Below are 19,772 nucleotides of genomic sequence, written 5' to 3' on the forward strand. Positions count from 1 at the left end.
TAACTGAGTTTTTACTGTATCAAGGATTCTACAGACACAGACTTTTCAAAATATCCCAAATTACCTGGATATGTATTGAATTAGAGCAGTAATTTTTACAAGCCAAGTAGCAACCTTGCTTCATCTGTAGACATTCAAATGAGTTTAGAAATCTCCCTCTACTCCCATCCCAGATTGTGCAAGTACAGCAGAAACTTTCAAACATGTCTTTCTTTGAAGAAAGAAAAAAATTATTTTCCTTATATTTCTAGTGTAATAGTGAGTGGAAAGACTTGTTTTTTCACTGGGGTAATTATGCTAAGAATAGCTCTGCCGAGATGGAACAAAGTCCTGCCAGGCCTGTGTCCTGCCAGAGGCAGACCAAGCAGATACCATGGGCAGGCATATCTGATATTTCTTCCTAATGTCCCTCAGCTATTTCAGTCTTCTCATGCTGGGTGAGAACATCTTGGTGTATATCTGTCCCAAATTCTTGCCTGGTCTCTCCCCTAAACTCTTGCAAATTTCTAGCAGCCACAATATGCTTTGGCAAGGAGTTCTGCAGGTTTGCTACCCATTTCATGAAGGCCCACTAAACTGCATTTGTTTTGAACCCTGATTTTGGTCATTTTATTTACTATCCTCTAGTCAGCTGCTTACCATTCCATTGATAGCAATTGATCTATTATCTCTCAATAACTGGCAGCTGCAGAACAGATTGTGTCAACAAATATTCTGCTTCTTAGGAAGGTGTTGAAAACTAAGGAAAGTGATTGGTAGTACGTAGTAGTAAGTGAAAGGTGTTGACTATAATAGTGAGCAAGGACCTAGTATGATTAGGAGAAAAGGTAATCCTTGCAATAATATGGTGCACTCTGTGGATATGTTGATAGACTTTATTTTGTGTTATTTCAGTCTCTACGATCATCATACAGCCTCTTCCTTGTCTCATTGGTTAGTACCCAAAAAATAAAATCTAGGTCTGAAAGGAGATTTCTAATTTAAAGGTTTTTTTTGTGTGTGTGTGTGTGGTTTTTTTGTTTGTTTGTTTGTTTCTTTTTCATGTCCTGCCTTGTGCTGTCTACATTTGGGTTCTCCTTCAAAAATAAATCCTTCAGTAGGGTCAACTCATGCCACTCTAGCCTTATTGCTTTTATTTAATTAAACACATGCTCTTAAGTTACTGTTTTTATGTTGACTTCTGTGCCTTCAGTGAGAAAGAGAATTATTGCCCCTTTTACTAAATAGTAAATAATAACAGCTACTACAGCTAATGTGTAGCTGTATTATTATGTATTATGTGTAATGTCCCCCTTCTCCCATAAGGGGGAGAAGGGATGTCTTCATGCCTGAACAAGTGGTTCATATGTCTTACTATTGGTTGTCCTCATTTTATTCTTTTAAGGGAGTAGAAAAGAAGTCAGGTCTTTGTATTTATTTATTTTTTCTTAATTTTGGATTGCTAGTCTGCTACAGCTAGCAGTTATCAGACCCTAATTTTTTGGCCTTGATACCACAGAAACACTGTGTTTACCATACTGTGGATAGTTCTTCCTACTTTAGCCCATGTTCTGTATTGGAATTTGTGTTTGTGTGGTTTATTTTTTCAGGACTGGTCCTTCAGTGCCAATCCAGTCAAGGATGCAATTCTTCCCAACATATTATAGCTGACTCTGTGGTTTGCAATGTCACTTACAAGGTAAATTTTTGTGGATTTTTTTTTTTCCACTCTGTTTGGTAAGCAAATTTGAAACATTTGAGAAGCTGTTCTCATCCTTTCCACTCTTGAAATTTTATGAATCACAGAAAGTAATGCAACTTTTAGACCTATAGAAGTCATATGTTCAGTATTTTTTCTGAAACTCTGTAACTATAAGCAAAGCGTGTAAAAGAGCATACTCTGAAGACCTTTTTCTAAACAGACAGTATCAACATTGAGATAATATCAAATCAAGTATCTTATCTGCAGTTACTAGCACTTTATTCCTTAAAGTGGCTTTTAATGGTTTTATTCCATTTATCCTGTCTGTTCTCTTTTAAAATACATAATCCAACTTAATTAAATTGTTCCACTTCATTTTTTTTTTCTTGTCAGGCTCACGATGTGAAGCTATTATTCTTCTTGGTTTGGATTTTTTGCATCTTACCTTACAGATCTTACAGTGTAGCTGGAAAAGTAGAAATAAAGCATAGTTACCAAAAGCTATAAAAAAAAAAAAAAAAAAAAAAAAAAAGCTTTCTGAAAGGTCAAGAGAATGGAGTTGAATGTACTAGAAGTCATACTGGAGTGCTCCTGGATTTCATTTTTTTTGATCACAAGGTTAGAATTCAACCGGTAGCAGCAGAAGTCCCGTGTTTGTGTTTTAGTGTTGCACAACTCTGAGAATAATTCAGGATATTTCTTCTTTCAGAGTACATTTCTCTGAACTCCCACTCTGGCTTGGCATTGAAATAGAATGTGGGTTAGCTGTCTGGGACATTTTGTATTTAAACACTAATCAAAAGTGTGGTGCTCAGAATTTGCCTTTCACTTGTAATATTCTGATCTTCTGTGCTTTTGGCAATCAAGAAATATACTGTGAAATTCTTAGAGACACATTTTTGTCCATTCAGGTTTGAAAATGCAGCTAAGTGTATTTTCACTTCAAACATATCCCTACATCAAATAAAAAGTTTAAGTAAATAATTTTAACAGTTACTTTTTGGCTTCTGGTTGGCTGGGACTGGAATGGGCAGGTATCAGACAGGTGCCTTTTGTGGCTGCACACTGAGCTGAGCTTTCTAAAGAGGTCAGCCTAGTGAACTTTACAGCACCATCCCTGTCTTCAGCCTCACAAAACTCTGCACAGAATTTTCCCTGGGCCCTGTGCTAACTTCACATGATGCTCCTACGTGAAAACATCAGGGGATGGAAAAGGTTGATGGTCCCAGGCCTATTTTATGAGGCTTGTTTCAGCCCAAAATAGGCACCCATTTTGCAACGTGGTTGTCTCCTCTGAGAAGTCTAGACGGAGCAGAAGGAATGGTTTTCTCCTTGTGCCACCATTTGTAGGATGAGAGAGAAATTTGCACAGCTGGATCATGTAAGAGTCGAAAGGTCTTCTGCTTTGATATCTATCAGTGTGACACTTAGTATCCTTAAGCACAATCAGACTTGTTCAACATGTCCTGAGTAATTCCAGACACATCCATCCTTGCACTTTCGTGGCTTATTTCATCCCTTAAGGAAGAACAAGATTTGGGGCTGTGCAGAAGACTGAAGCTAGCACAACTGCTATCTCTCTCTCAAGACTTGCTAATTTCTTAATAGATAATTTTTACAAACTCTGACCCCAGTTCTCTTCATATCAACTGACCAGCTCATGTGTGTCTGGACAAGGCGATTAATTTTGTTGCTGAAACAGGTTTGCAACAATTAAACGTGCAGGAATATGATCATACTAAGAGCAAAGAAAGGGAATGAATGTAACTTACCTTTTTCTTTGCATGGTGTTACCTGAATTTTTGCTTTAAGGCACTACCCATTTCTCAGTGATTTGTTAAAGCTTCAGGGTCAGAAAGTCTGCAGACATACTAAAATGCTCAAATTACTCACATTTAAACAGGAAATATTTGACTTCTTATTAGCATTTAAAATGTAAACTCAATTTTAACTAATGGACTTTCTAGTTCACTTCTGCAAGCTGTCGCCATCAGACAGGATTACCTGTGTACTGGGTTTGACCCCCGTAGTGAGAAGTGCTGATCTTACATTTAGTCGTGGCTGACAAGAGGTACAGTTGAATAGTTTGATTACTTTGCATATTTTTATATGCAGAGTATTTTGAGTGACAAACCACTAGAGGGCACAATGTGATTGTATCTTTTCTGAAGTAGGGTGTGGTAGCCAAACAGAAAAATGTGAAGTTAAATGTTTTGTTTTTTTTTTCATATTTCAAAAGAATCCTGGTGTATTGCACAAAATAGAGTATATGAGGCTGAGGTTTTAGCATCTCTGGCTTTTCATTTTGCACATCGAATTATTTCTCTTGAATGTTGATATGCTGATGTTAGAAGTCCTCACCAATTCCTGCCCAGTAAAGATTTTCACAGGGATCTATTATCTCGCTAGGAAAAGACCAGTATAGTAATTAATGTAAGACCAGTGCAGTAATTAACGTGTGAGCTATTTTTCCTTTGAGGCTGAGTAATGGTGCTTTGATGTATGCTCTGTAGGTAACCTTCGATCAATCTAGTTCCATTTTTGCTCAGTTCTTCAAAAATAAATAAATAAATAAAACAAGAGAGAAAATGCCACTTTTATCCCAAATTGTTATGATTCAGCAAACCATAAGATATGGTGAATCCACCCCAGCTAAGCAAACTCTTAGAAATGGTGATTTAAAGAGAAAATGCTGCATTGTTTTTCTTCTGAATTCAGTGGGCTTAGCTTCAGTAGGTAAAAGGCAGTGTCTATATATTTTGCATTATTGCTTTCTGATTGTGCCATTTCTTATATTCAGAAGTAGATGAAAATATTGAAATTATGAACTGTTCCACATCTTGTAATTAAGGTATCTTTATAAGAGTCAATTGAATTCATCTACATATTTTAAGAATCATGTTTTAAGATGTGCAAGCAAATACGTGAAAGTTGATTAATATAGAGAGATTAAACCTGGCCTTAATTTCCCAATAGTATAGCTATCCAAATGATGTCTAATGGATTTTGTAGGTAATGCCACTTAGGGCAGGAAGGGCTCTAAATATTTCGATGATACCGGGTTTTGTTTGCTTGTTTGCTTTGGTTTCATTTGTTTTGCTCAATCTGAGTGTTTACTCAAGATTTATGAAGTGTTCAGGACTTGGGATTAGGAGAAGAAATGATGGCTAATTAGGGGGGGAAAATGCATTTTGATTGATTTCTATGAATCTTCCTACCTGCTTTTTAGGACGTAGCATGAGTACTTCTAGGAATTCCCATGGGGAGCTTTACAGGAATTTTCTCGATGTTTTCCTAGGAATTCTTTTGGCTGCTTTCTGGGAATGGCCTGGTGCTCTCTAGAAATTTTTCACCTACTTTCTAGGAATTATCCCTGTTCTCTTTTGACATTTCTAGGAAGTTCTGTAGTTTTATAGGAATTCCCTGGGGTGTTTGGGGAACTTGGGTGTTTAAAATAGTTCTAGGAATTTTTGGAACTGTTCTACTGTATGTAGAGAATTCCTGTGGATTCCTGGAGCTTAGTAGATGTTTCCAGTATATTCTAGGAATTTGGTGGGAGATAATGTCTATGGGAGATGGTGTGTATAATTGTGCTGAGAATGCTTGTAACCTGCTAGGTGGGTTCTCAGGCTTTCTCAGTATTTCATGTTGAAAAATCTTTTTAGGAATTATGAGAGTTTTGTAAGAATCTTCCTAGGTTTCCTAAGAGTTTCTGAAACTTTTTAGGAACTTTCACAGTCCTTCTTGAAGTTCTTAAGTTTATAACTTTTTCAGGAGTATTTGGGTCTTTCTAGGAGTTTTTCTGGTGTTTCCAGGACTCTAGAAACTGAGACCTATTTTATGTTTAATGTATTGAAAGTCTAGGAAAACATTTAACAAGTTATCTTGGAATTAATTGACCTAGAACATTTCTAGGTATTTCCTTAGCTTTTGTAGGAATTCCTGAGTGATAACCTTTCTAGGAATTCTTGGACTGAGAATTTTTGTAAGGTTTACTGGATCTATAAATTTTCCTGGAAGTTTTTCTCCCTTCTTATGGGGATTTCTGGTTCTGGAACCTGAAGTATTTCATGTGGTGTTCTGGGAGTTTCCCTTCCTAAATGTGAAACCATTCAAGAAATTTTCCCAGGATTTATTAGGAAATCTTGGACCTATTTCTAAGAGTTTCCTGCAAACATTCTTGTAGGAGCTATTGTACTTACTGATGTCCCAAATGCCTCTGTTTTGCTTCAAGTTTTAAAAAAGAAAAAATAGACAGCTTTGTACTTAAGTGAGTGGAAGTTTCAACTGACTTCAGTGTATGCTAGTACTCTCTGGGCACTAACAGAAATTCTTCAGTTAATGTTATGCGCTCCCATCTGAGGAGGAGCACAGTGGTTAGATGTGATGTGACACATGAGTTTAGGATCTTGTGAGTCTGTTGGTCTTTTGCCAGTGAGAGAGTTTTATCACAGAGAAGATAGGTGCAGATATTTCAGTTAACTGACAAGACTAAGGCTATAGCACTGCTACATCTTAAAGCATAATAATACAGCATGTAGTACATCTTTGAGGTCAAGTGTGAAGATTAGAAAAGTATCAGCTTGCCAAACTGAGTAGAGAAATTACTCGTATGGACCACAAGAACTAACATATTGCTCACATAGCATAATACATGCAAAGGCAAGTTATTAAATGTTTACTCTTCCTCTGCCAAATACCTGGAGCCCTAACCTTAACTGGACTTGAAAAAAAATGTTTATATATTTCCCTTTACGGTTCTAGAGTCTTAAACTGGTGCGAACCACGTGGTTGTTTTCCTCAGTACTGAGTTAGCTTTTGTGGTCTAAATTAATGTTGGGAATAAGCCCTCTCTTCCCAGAATGTCCTGTTGCAGAAGGTATTATGTTTTTCTGAGAAGAAAATTAGTTGAGAACAGGATATAGAGAGTGTTGACTAATCAACGGAATATGTCAGAGCTACCTGAAAACGTCTAATCCTACCAGCTATCTCTTAGCATTAAAAAATAAATAAATAAATAAAATAAAAATTCCCATGTTATTCAGATCTCTTACTTAGCAAGGTATAATCCACAAATACATGTTTTGCACCAGGAGGTGCTGGTCCATTATGATCCTAGTAAGAAAGACACTCAGCTGCTCCAAGGTATCACTTAAAATGGTATTTATTAGAGCTAACACTATAACACTATACAAAGACAGTAATACAGATAATATCATGTCCCTTTAGATGCTAGGAAGCCAAGTGGAGTGGCCTCAAGTGCACCATGTGAACCTGCTCATAGAAGACGTTATCTCATTTTGGTTATTTGAGCTATTATAGGATTTAATTATTTAAAAAAAAAAAAAAAAGCTTCTAATGTTAAACAAAGGATGTTTGTGTGAGAACTTATTGCTGCACTTTATCTAAAGGCAAGGCCATGGAGGTGGTATAATCATTGATACTAAACAGGAGCTGCCTGCAGGCTCTGTAGTTACAGTCAGCTGCCTAAGTTTATCCTGCAGCCAAGAAATCTGTGCAGCGCAGTGAATGCCTGAAGGCCATGCTGTACATGCAGCACAGCCTGGTCCTGCTCAGGCTAAGTGTAGATCTCTTGTCTCCTTGGTGTACAATGTTCATTCAGCAAGCATCACTACGTGCATGGCCCTCCTACAGAACATCTGAAAACTGGAAAACTCTACCTCCCAAATGGGATGTGAACTGGGGTTTGATACTATGAAAGGCTCTTATGTACATACCACTGCCACCTGAGAAATGGTGGAGCACTTTAATGTCTTGTGTACCTAACAGGATGAGACTGTTGGCTTTTAGCTTAATGTTCTTAATATTTGTACATACTAACAACAAATTAATATTTGTACATACTAACAACAAATTATTGGCAGGTGATCATCACCTGAGAAAGCTACCTTTTCCCCTCTTGCACAGAAGAGACCATAGGCTAGCCACCACTTAGGTCACTTCCCAGTCTTTGAAGAAAAAGAGATACACGTCGGATACCGTGCTGACCAGAATAATGGTATTGCATGTCTCTGGAACTCTGGGAGTCAACCAACTCAGCTTCTGCTGTTTTAACAACAGCTGGTCATGTTCAACAAACCTGATATTCACCAAAACCAATGTTAACTCAGTGGAAACTCAGAAACAAATGTCCTGGCATCAAGATGTGTCATGCTGTATAATGGCAAGTCGAGTAACACTTCTCGCTACAGAGAGTTAACACAAGGCTGCATAATAAAATCCTATTAAAAAAAAAAAAAGTCACAGCATCAGAATTAGACAATTTAGTAGGTCTGTAGCTTGAACATTCAGTAACAAAATTAGAATGTTATAGTTTCTCAATTTCCTTCCTTCTTTTCACGTCAATTTATATAAAATGTATAAGAAAACTAGCCAAAAGTAAGCTTAGCTATAGCATCACTCAAACTAAGCAGCCAAGGAACTATTTGGTATTTTGTGACTCTTGAAATAGAATTGTATTATTGAAAGTGACAGCAGGGAGAACAGTCTATAGGAGTCCATTAAAGCTTCATAATGCTGTGAGTTCAATTTAAGACTTTGGTTCATAGAGTTGTGTTGAACAGACTCACCTTGCTTCCCACTAAGTACGAGTCATTCTTCTTGATAGATTCTGATAACTAAATTATGTATTAGAAACCCTATATGAGGAGAAACAATCACTGAGGCACCGTGGGAATGAGAGAGGAAATTTAACTGCCTCTACAGTGTACCATTAAAAACTACCAAAGGCCTCTTTCATGATCATTACACAGGTATTAGTAGCCAGCAAGCAGCATTTGAGAACTGTGAATAGCAAAGCTGGCGTGACAAGTTAGAGGAGAAAGGCACTCTTCTGTGCTTCCTGTTGAAATGTTGTACTGAATCAGTGTTATGTCAAAGGAATAGCTACAACCAGAAAAATCAGGGATTTTGAGGCAAGAACTATATGATACTGGTTTTATCATGCTTGTAAATGATGTTACCGAAACTGGCTGGCTTTCATATAAGCTGTAGTTCATTTGGTCAAATTACCAACACATTTCTCTTCATGCCTTCTTGGGAGACAGCTCCATTTATCCTAAAATAGCATCCTTATTGGCAGAAAAACAAACCTTCAGACAAGACATGCAGAAGTGATCCATTTCTCCCTTAGCTCAGGCATCTTGTTTATTTAACAATATATTTTTCAGAAGAACATGTGTTGCTGAAGCAGTTGTTTCAAACAGGTGGTTCTTCTTACTGAATTCTGCAACTTATTTGGTTAGGTTAAGATCTAAAAGATTTATTAGTTTCCTGTCATCTACGTTCTTTTTTTGTTGTAATCAGGGAAAACCTAGTAGCAAACTGGAAACTAAGATTCCAGAACTCTCGTTTATTGCTTTGTATGAGCTGTTTGGACATGTCCTGAAGTAAACAAGTTAAGCTAAAAGGCCAAGCAAAGACTCTACAAGATACGTTACACAAAGATAACCACCCACATGTTGTGCTGGGGAGGGAAACATTACAACTGGATAGTCCTCTTCTACCCTTCCTGATGTGGAATTTTTAACTGAACACTAATGGTGCACAGACAAAAACAGTTTAAATAGGAAACTGAGATGAAACTTGATTTCCTTTTTAATACTAGTATATGAAGTGGTTGCTGTTGTGAAAGGTGACAGACGTTGACTAGACCTCTTCCAGTCCTCTCTGGAGTAAAAATTTAAAATGCGGAGGTTTGAATAAATCTGGGGGGTGGGTAAATCCAAACAAACAAGTAGCTGTAACTTCAGTTTTGAGTTTTTTTTCTGGTATGGTAGCCAGGGCCTAGATTCTGCAGCAGAAGGTTTAGCCTTGTGAGGCAAAACATTCAAAAATAAATCACAACCTGAGGCAATTGATGCAGACCTTGGGTCTAAACAGTCTGTAGTATTTAGCTGTATTGTAAGTTTTGTGTAGACAGTTACTCACTTGGTCATTTTTAAGACTTGATGATGAAGCACTTTCATTTAAACCTACTTTTCACAAAGATAAATTGTTTACTTTTATATTCATCACCCTCATTTTCTGTATTTCCTTGCTCTCTTCTCTGTCCAGCAATTGGGTCTGTTGGAAAGGAGATCAAATACCTCAAGTAGTTTTTTTTTTTTAATCTGTTATTTCCTTTTTATAAGAACCCTACTTAAAAATCTTTTTTGGCAGGAAGAAAATAATAGAGATGGGAAGCATCTGATAGCAAATGAACTGAAGGTCTACAAAATATTTTTTATCTATAACAAATGTTAAGTAAGGCAGATGTAACACTAACTACACATCTGTACTGCTAGTCTGTCCCGTAGGGTATTTCTGGTCTTTCAATTTGTAGGTCTACACGCAAAATACAATTTTTTTTAATTATATAGGAATTTTAATTAAGGATAATCAGACATATTATACGAATAGTTATTTCTGATTGCAATATTTGTATTGTAAGAATTCTGTTGTTTTCATATCAATTATATTGACTGAAATTAAAATGATGGAAGCTTATAGCCTTTTGATAACGTTTTAGTATACATGATGATGAAGCTGTAACAACACTTCTAGATAATGCCGTAGCAAAATGATCTTCAGCCTGATGAAGATACTTGAAATTATAAAATCACAGAATAGCTCAGGTTGGAAGGGACTTTGAAGACCATGCAGTTCCAAGCCCCTGCCATGGCAGCGATGCCACCCACTAGGTCAGGTTGCCCAGGGCCTCATCCAGCCTTTCTTGAACACCTCCTGGGATGGGGCACCCACAGCTTCTCTGGACAACCTGTTCCAGTGCATCCCCACCCTCTGAGTCAAGAATTTCCTCCTAACGTCTATTCTAAATCTCTCCTCCTTTATTTTAAAACCATTCCCCCTTGTCTAATCACTGTCTGCCTATGTAAAAAGTTGCTCTTCAATTGTCCTGAATTTATAAAACCTTAAAAGCAAATTGAAAAGAACCCGTGTTAGTTATCTTTAACAGCTTTCCCAGAAAATAATGTATAAGGTAATGCTGATGAACTGTGGAAAATGCATTTCAAGCTGTAGTATTGGCACAAAATAGTGAAGAATTGTTCAATTAGCTGAAGGACACAGGGCTTTGTCACTGACCTCCAGCAAGCCTCTTTGATTAGGCGCACATAAGCAAGTTACTTTGGGGCAAACAGCTGTGCAAACTTGACATATTTCAGCTTCTTGGTAGTATTGCCAAATAGCCATTCTTATCCCAGGCTCAGATTTCATGCTACACCTGACCACTGATTATTTGGCAAAAGGGGCATGCATAGCATGTCTTAACTTGTTGGGCCTTTTCAACTCTCTTCATCTCCTTCCCACCTTTTTGAGGGAGAAAAGGGCTGTGCTCCTGAGAAGAGCAGCAGAAGAGCCTGGCTGGTGTTCTGCACTCATCCTATTTGGTTATTTTTTCCCAAAGGAGAGAAGCCAAAAAGCAAAATGTCAGGTAGTGTAAACTTCTAAGACAACGCTAAAAGCATAAATCTTCCTTGATTAGCTGGCTTGTTTTTAAAGAAATGTAAATTTTTTTCACTGGTGTAGACTGATGTAGCTTACCAGGAATGTCAGAAGCAAGCCTAGTTCCTAGAAGCTTCTTTCATCTCCCAACTTTGTTGATCCATATCCTCAGTATGAATTAGATTTAGGTACTTCAGGAGTACCACGGACAGACCGTGGCTCTGTCATCAGCACTCATTCTGTTGTAGTAGCAAGAAAGCAATTTCAGCTGTGGAGGCAAAAATGAATTTTGCAACCTCAGACCTGAGGGAATATCTAATTATCCCTGGAGGGTGGGCATGCTTGGGTTGTGTGAGTAACTGGTGCTGCTGAAAGAAAACAGATTTTTAAAAAAGGCTTCTTTCCCATACACAGTATAATCTGACCACAGTATAATCTGACCTCAGCAACAAAAGTTACCTGGGTTCTGCAGAACTTCTGAGGACTGTTTTCTGGCAGTATACTGCTATATTAGGCAGGAGCTGCTGATCCTATACTGTCAGACATCACTGGCAAGAAGATTAGACGTGTATTGTCAATAGTGAGGACCTGGCAAGCCTGTGGCAGAAGAACAAGTCTGCAGGGAGAGATTTTGCTTGAGCCTGCCATAGTTAGGCAGGCTCAATAGCTTCCAATTCTCAGGATAAAGCAGAGGAGAACAAACAGTTCCTTAATAATACGGTCTTGAGGCAGTGATTCCACACCAAGCTGGAAAACCGTTTCACACTATAAAGAATTGGGGATGGCTTTTGTGAAAACTAAAGTGTGAATGCCATCATTTCATCTAAATGCATCACCAAATACTGGAAACTTCAAAGTTTTAAATCTGAGGCGGGGTTGGAATTATATGTCACTGTAATTCTAAGTGAGGGTTGCTCTGGTTTTTAGCTCTATCGCGAATGTAATCAGCTTTTTTTCTTCCTGTAATCACCTTTCTGGTTTGGTTCAAGTGGCACCTGGATCCAGCAATTGGGTCTTTATACTGGGATGCTTTATGCCATGTCAATACATGTGTGTTGGAAAGAAAAGGAGGAAATCATCTCCTGTAAAATCAACTTGAGAATATTTTGAAAAAGAACTCTGGACGGAGCTAGCGAATAGCATATGGCCAGCGTGCTAACTGCAAAACTGCATTTCTCTGGCTTTGCTGACAGAAGAGCCTGCACAGAGTAGGGCTCTCCCTGGGACGGCTGGTGCATGCCACTGAGCATTCTTACTTACAGCTAAGCTTCAGGGGGAGTTTATGTGAGGGCCAAGTAAGTTGCATACAAAGGCTGGAAAAGAATTTGAAGTATGGTAATTTTTTAATATGTTTTGACTTCATTAAGGTTGATGTTCTTACTCTCATCTTTTGATTATGTGCATGATTAAGCACCTAAATGCTTGCTGTCTTTTTGTTTTTATTCCTTTTTAAGAGTACTTTATGTTTGGGTTTGGTTTCAATTTGGACAGAATGAAATTTAATAACAATATATTTAAATCTTAGCCAAGTTTCTTATATATTAAAAAAAAAAAAAAAAAAAAAGGGTAGGGAGGAGGTTCTTTTTGTTTGTACATCCAACTAATTTAAGAAACCTTATTTTCAGATTATAAATTCTTAGTGTTTTCTTGTAGTCAAAAAGCTTGATTATGGTAGACTGTCCAGGAACCAAACTATGTAAGCAAAAGCACAACTTGGCATTCAACTTCAGATTTGTTTGAAGCTCACGTTGATCACTGCATTGTCCAGTCACATAGTCTTATCAAAACAGCTTTGGTTTTGGCATATCTTGACACTTTTTGTGAGCTTCCTGAGTACTTTTATTGTAGACAGATGCATATAGACATTGCTGAGATCAAAAAAGGACTTAATATAATGCTGTTGAAATTGGGTATTGTGTAGGGTTATGTTGGTTTATGGAATGTTTTGAGCTGTTCATTATAGGCTGACCTCTAAAAAGTCCATTTCCTCAGAATATCATGCAAGTGTTATTAACTGTTTTGCAAATGAGAAGAACTTCTTACAGAGACTTAGTATACTCATATTATTCAATTTTGCACTGATTTTTTTTATTATAACTTTGGTTTTCCTGCTCTTTGGTAGCTCACTGATTCTAATGTGTCCAGCATCTTAAGCTAATGATATCAATGGAATTTCATATGTTTGTATGTTATTCTGCTTTGCAGTCAAGAGATTTGTATTGGAAATACTGTCAATCTGATTGCAAAGGAACAGATCCTGAAACAAAATGGAACTTCTTATTTCTTTCCTTTGTAGACAGCTTTGTTAGGGGGTGGGGAGGAGTAGAATACTTTGTATGCTGTCAGAAAATTAAATTGCAGCCTGTGCTCTTCATAGGCATCAGAAGTAATTTCTAATGTTGAAAGATGTACACTAATTTGTTATGTGTTTGAAAATGTCTCAAATATATCTAAGATATAAACCAGCAAGGGATGTGTGATTATCGTTTTAGTCAACATAGCCAAGGCATTTCTGTTTGTTATTTGACAAACTCTAGATTACTTTCCAAGGAAGGCTTCTGCTCATCACTTTTTAATTTGACTTTTACCATAAAACAAAACTGGCATTTTAGATTGTTTTGTAAATTGCTAATGACAAAATCATGGACTTAGTTACTACCCTTTATCTGAACTGGAAATATTTTTAGAAAGAACTGTTTGTCAACATTCCCCCTCCTCTTGGTGCCCATGAATAAATGGTTTCATTCTGTCCTCTGATACATGTAGAGTTTTTCCTTCCATGTATTTTTCCCTTGAGCCATGTCTTATGGCTTGGTCCATAAGATTTCCCTACTCAACTGGTGGTCTGTTTGCTCACAGTTCTCATCTTTCTGTATCTCTTCATTGTAAAAAAAAGAATTCTCACCGTGTAGAATTTTCTATTTGAAGTGGGATAGCAACATTCCTTATTAATGTCTGTTCTCTCTGTCCCAACATGGCTTGCCTCTGGCTGAAGTTCTTACATGTCTCCAAGGATATTACTAATCCACTTTGGAAGAGAATGGATATTGTATTTTACAGACGTCTTAAGTCTTTTAAACTAATTTTGTCCCAAAATGCCTTCCACTCCAATTTCCTGTATTTTTCCTGAAAGGAAATAGTTTTGTTTTTGAATGTCAAAATGAAAAACTATATATAAAAATCTATATTGAGATTAACAGTGAAGTTCTTACTTCTTGTTGAATGAAACAAGATTTTGGGGTGGAGGGTAATCCTGGAATTTTTTAGTATGATTAGTAGTAGGATTATTTTTTTCCACTTGGAAGAGAGAGATGAGAAGATATAACATTTTGTCTAGTACTTCAAAGTTAGCAAAATTACAGCAAGCACTGAAGAATTAATCCATCTGGGTTTTTTAGCCTTGGTCTGGTTACCTAACCCTATTTTCCATTATCAAGTTATATACTTGTAACATGATACTACTTCCTTCAAACCAGTCTAAGACCTCTTCACTGCATATGTTTTCAAAGTATACATTTTTTCATGTGTTTTCTAGTATCACTAAGGTTATCCCTGGTTGAAAGCCACTTTTTCACATGTATGGAAACTGTATAGACTGGGTTTTTAGCACTGAAGGAGAGTATTCCAGCTGCTTCCTTCAAGGTCCACCTGACACTGGTTTACCTGCTATATCATAGAAAGAAATGCCTTAGAGGAAACAAAAAAAATACATCACTTTTCAGTTGTGAAACTACAGTGATTTGTATTGGCTAATGCTCTGTTTCCGAAAGTGTTGTATGAATCTGCCCTTTCAATCTTGGAATATTAAACTTGCCTTATTTTGAGGCAACTGATGCCCAAATTCTTCTTGTTTAGATGCACATATGTATCAGTGCACTGACAAGTGCAAAAACTGTGTGGAGAAGAGAAGTGTTCAGACTGTTTATGCTTTCTTATTTCCAGCCACTGAACAGGCAGGTCAGGGAAAGACAGACTATTAGATGCACAATTTCTTGGTTTTCCTTCCCCACTATGGTATAACTGTGTAGGGGTTCCCATAATTTGGTATGAACCTTGGGTGACTCATGTTTCCATTGTCTCCTCTACAAGAATGAGAATGAAGTAGTGCTGAAAATAGAGCACTGAAATCTTAAGTGTGCTGGAGTCAATACCTAAAGTTCATCCTCATTTCAGTGTGATAAGGATTTCATAACATCTTAGGGGAACATTTTGACTGTTATATACTGGTATATGTTCTGTAATGTTCTTTGTACCTGAGCCTAGATCTATTGGCTGGTCTTAAAGTAATCTAGGAAACTTAGGCAGCTGATGTTAAAAGCTAGTCTCAAATGGATGTACTGCTTATGTATTTAAAAAAAAAAAAAAAAAAAAAAAAAAAAAAAAAAGCTTTGTAATACATAAAATGCTTAAACACATACTAAATACTAACAATAATACATATACTAACTTTCTGAAATAAGTTATGATACAAGTATGATTAACAGAGAAATGTCACTTCTTAAATATTCACTTGTTTATGTTCCATTTTAAATTGTATAAGTTCAGGAGAGGATTATCTCTTACAAAGATAATTATGCAGTGTATAACATTCTATTCATGCTCTGAACTGAAAGTCAGGAGATTTGGGTCCTATTCTGGTCTGTGAAATTGTAAAGTTTCCCATCAATATTGCTGCACCTTAGTATGGTACACATCCTTAGAAACCAAGCACCAGTGTTTCTACAGGTCATACTTACCATCTGTATAGCATGCTGCTTTGCTGTGCATGTCCATGCAAAAAAAAAAAAAAAAAAAAAAAAAAACAAGAGAGAGAGATATTAGATGTATTTTGTCATTTTACTAGAGATTCCAAGCAAGCTATAGCCAATTTTTTTTTCAAACGTTAATTGAGACGATGTGTTCATTTGATCTCAAAAGCTCTGTCATAAGCAACTAAGTCTTATCCTCCATCCAGTCCTTCCAACTGAATCAAGAACTTTAGAGTAGGAAATAAAGGTCTCAACACCAGATACCTGCTGGCTGTATAGATACCTGAAGCTCCTGTTAGCAAATTGTGGCCCAAGAATGTAGAAAATGTGGTGAAGAAATGAATCTATTTGTTTCTGTAGTTTAGTGATAATGTAGAAAATCATCTAAAATCTTCAATTTAGTTCTTTTTATTAAAAAATAAGATATAAAGAATGGGAGAAATAATGCTGCTACTCTCTTTAATGTATTTTGTATTCTGAAGCAGTTTGTTTCATAATAATGGAAAATTGTATCATGCAGGTGTTATCAAACACAATAATTAAACCTCAGCAAAGTAGTTCAAACATGCTGTTACTGGTGTGACTAGTTAGTGCTGTGGGTGATGGGGAAGAGATTCTGATTAGGAAGCCCCGTAGGCAACTGGGGATAAAAGAACAATGTCAGCAGCATCTTAACTAGCTGAGAAAAGCCTTTGTGCCCAACGTGCTGCTTCTTGTGCTTTAATAATGAGTCATCAGCTGATAGTTCTTTTGACAACCAAGTGTGTTTAAAGGTGATTAAAAATGTGAAAAGTGACCAACATGCTTCAGCCATAACTTGTGAGGTTTCTTCCTCAAGTTTTAGGAGACTGTTTACTCACTACTAGCTAGATCGTGTGAGTTAGAGGAAGAACATGGACCCCTGTGCAAGAATGTTGGTTTTATAGCTTGTTACATATTCTCTTCTTGTAGGAAGTGTGCAAAAACAGACAAGTGACTAACTCAAAAACTAAAAACCCAAAGAGGAAAGAGTCCATGTTTACCAGAATACATCTTGTCTTAAAACCACTGGAAACACAAATCTGTATGACAAGAGCATGTATGAATGTTTGGCCAAGCACTGTGGACTTTTGATACAAGAAACAGACAAATTTAGCATTTGAATACCTGAAGATTCAATTTGATAATGGATGCTAGGGACTCACTTTAAGAATTTCTCCATCATTGGTCCTACATACCAGATCCTACTCTTTAAAGACTTAACTTTATTTTTATTGTTCAGTTTTCCAGAAGACCTTTTACATGGAGGTTCCACTTATTATTAATTTGGATGGAACAGGAAAATAAACACACACCTCCAACTCAAAATTAAGTGGCCACTGGGTGGAAGATGATAAACTGTAGAATGATTGCTTCTAAATTGTCAGGGGAATGTGCATGTCACGGCAGGTACTTGTACCTTCTTTTGTGACATGAGTTAGGAGAGCAGAAGATGAGAGGGTCCTTAAGAAGGACTGCAATTTGGAGAGCAAGGTGTCTGGGAGTGTTAGAGGATTTCTGTTCAGGTGTAAGGTGTCTCTAAAATGCCAATGGAGATTCACTAATGCAAGAAGGTAGCAGATGTCTGGCTCTCTAAATGTGCAAAATTAGAAGCTAGGTTCAAAGTGAGGACTGGGAAATTCCTAATCCTCTGAAAAATCCATTTTCTTTTGTGAGAAGCACCACCATCTTCTTAAGGTTTACAATGTAAGACTGCATCGGTGGTGCCCAGAAAATGACTGAGCCGATTGAATTCTCACTGGAACTCTAGTTCAGTGAGAGCTGATATGAAACTGCAAAAGTATTTCTGTGGAAAACTTGGAAATAAAGATTCTTCTGATACAGCAAAAAATGTGATTAAGATATTCTGAATATGCAACTTGGAATTTGGAAATCAAATATGTGGGTATTTAATTGAAGAATAATGGTCAGGCGAAACAAGAAAGTTAAGCAAAAGTGTACCTATTTCAACACGCATCCTCTAACCATCAGTCATGATTCTGTCAAACTTGTATTATCTTGCAAGGTACCAGAGATCTTCAGTATCTGTGGTCAGAATACTGAAAATATTCCATAATTCTTTTCCAAAAAGCTGGAATGGAGGAGAAAATAGCCTGTCTTAAGTGAAAGCTCATGGGACTTGCTGGTTCCCTGCCATGCATTTCAAGAACTGATAAGTTTGATAGCACTGGCACCTTAAGGTTGTTTGGGGATGTTTGAATTTTTATACTCCCTGATAACACTTGGCCTAACTTTAGGACTTTGTGGAATGTCCTTATCTTTTCTGGAGCAGTTGAGGCTACTCCCAGACTTAGGGACAAGCACAAGTAGTTGTTCAAATTTGGGCAATTGGCTATTTATTTTTTTTGAAAATAAAACTGAAATATTTGGATTTTTCTGAAACTATATTTTTCACACTGGCTTTTTTAATTAAAGGCGGGGGGGGGGGGGGGGGGCAGGAGCGATGGCCTGTTCTGTCTCAGACTGTGAAGAAAATCTGACTCAGCAGCACAATGGAAATTACAAATTTATCCAGCATTTCTGGCTACTAAGATGTAATTGTGCATCTAAAGCTAACGGGATCTCCTTAAGGCACCAGATGACCAATACGGTCTTCTAGACATTTTTATTTCCAAGACAAAATATTGGTATTCTGTAAAAATGTAAGTACAAAAATATTGCTTAATATACCCTGGTAGAACTTGTTTGTGTTATGGTAGTAACCTAGTACACTATTTGTTGTGATTACTAACCCTTAACAAGAACAGTGTGTGCTCTTACCTATTCCATTAGTTATTTTTCCAGCTGCTGCTTTTCATTTAAAATCTCTCTTCAATCATCTGCAAAATTGCTGCTTTTTATAAAGTTACAAAACACTGCACTATTTTTTTTTGATTAAATTTAGTTGTGTTACATGTATAGCTGACAGGCTAATATCTCATCCTATGATATTAAATAAACATCTTTTCCTCCCATCATTTTCTCATAAATCCTATACTTGTTTTGTATATCCAGAGGAGTCCTTTTGAACTTTGCATTTGTTGTTTTAAAATATAAGTGTGTGTCTTATTGGGGACAATGATATCCTGGTAAGTCATTTTGGCTTAATTGGTTTCACACAAGAGTCATGGGATCTAAATATGCAAACAGACAAGTTTTCTGCCTGCAAGTCCCATAGAACTAAAATACAGGAGGGGAAACTTTAAATCGTGCAAACTTTTCCCATTTATATTGTTGTACACAGCTGAATTATAGATTGTTGTCTCAGTGACCTTTGGAATTATCACTGAACCAAATTCTTTTGGCTTGTGAATTGCTACGCAAATGTAATTATGTATGAGTTATGCATTTTTCCTAGTTCTTTAAATTAACATTAGTTCCTAATTACTCCATGTTCTATTTTGCGTTAGGTTGCTCGTATCTTTTTTGTTTGGTTCACTCCTTTCTTTCCTGCACAACATGTAATTGAGTATTTATTAAGGTTTTACATGCTGTGACATCTTCCCACAGTCCAACCTTCACTTGTTGTAGTTGCAAAGAACAAAATACAGTTGTACAATAAGCTAATTGTGATTTGATATAAAAATGCTGCAGTGGATAAATGCAAACATCTGCTGACTCCTTCAGTTTCCCTTCTCTTTAAGACTAAGGAGGAAATAAAAAATCCATATTCTCATGCTAGCTTCTGTACAAGTTGACAAAATATTTAGACAGCTTGTTCCCAAGGAAATACACATGCTAGAAAATGAGATGAACATTTTGATGGATCTGATAATGAATACATATTGAGAGCACAAATCACTGAAGGCATACAAACAACTGTCCAGCTGAATGAGCTGCAGCACAAAGAGTGGATTGAA

General features: G+C 36.8%; 2 long non-coding RNA genes across 3 annotated transcripts in view; both read left to right on the forward strand.

Moving 5' to 3' along the window:
* Window positions 1-19,772, forward strand: part of LOC311445600 — a 245,444-nt gene that overhangs the window by 102,150 nt on the left and 123,522 nt on the right. Inside the window, exon 1 of one of the 2 annotated variants that reach the window (XR_014698534.1) lies at window positions 18,420-18,575. The exons of the other annotated variant lie outside the window; for it this stretch is intronic. This is a non-coding gene — a long non-coding RNA (uncharacterized lncRNA). Of the gene's footprint in view, window positions 1-18,419; window positions 18,576-19,772 lie in introns of those variants that run through there. 2 annotated transcript variants of the gene reach the window in all.
* LOC311445601 overlaps window positions 758-19,772 on the forward strand; it is a 66,419-nt gene continuing 47,404 nt past the window's right edge. Inside the window, exons 1-2 of the long non-coding RNA XR_014698535.1 lie at window positions 758-933; window positions 1,590-1,678. This is a non-coding gene — a long non-coding RNA (uncharacterized lncRNA). The remainder of the gene's footprint in view (window positions 934-1,589; window positions 1,679-19,772) is intronic.

Source organism: Aythya ferina (genome assembly GCF_964211825.1).
Source record: "Aythya ferina genome assembly, chromosome: 16".
NCBI classification, from domain to species: domain Eukaryota; kingdom Metazoa; phylum Chordata; class Aves; order Anseriformes; family Anatidae; genus Aythya; species Aythya ferina.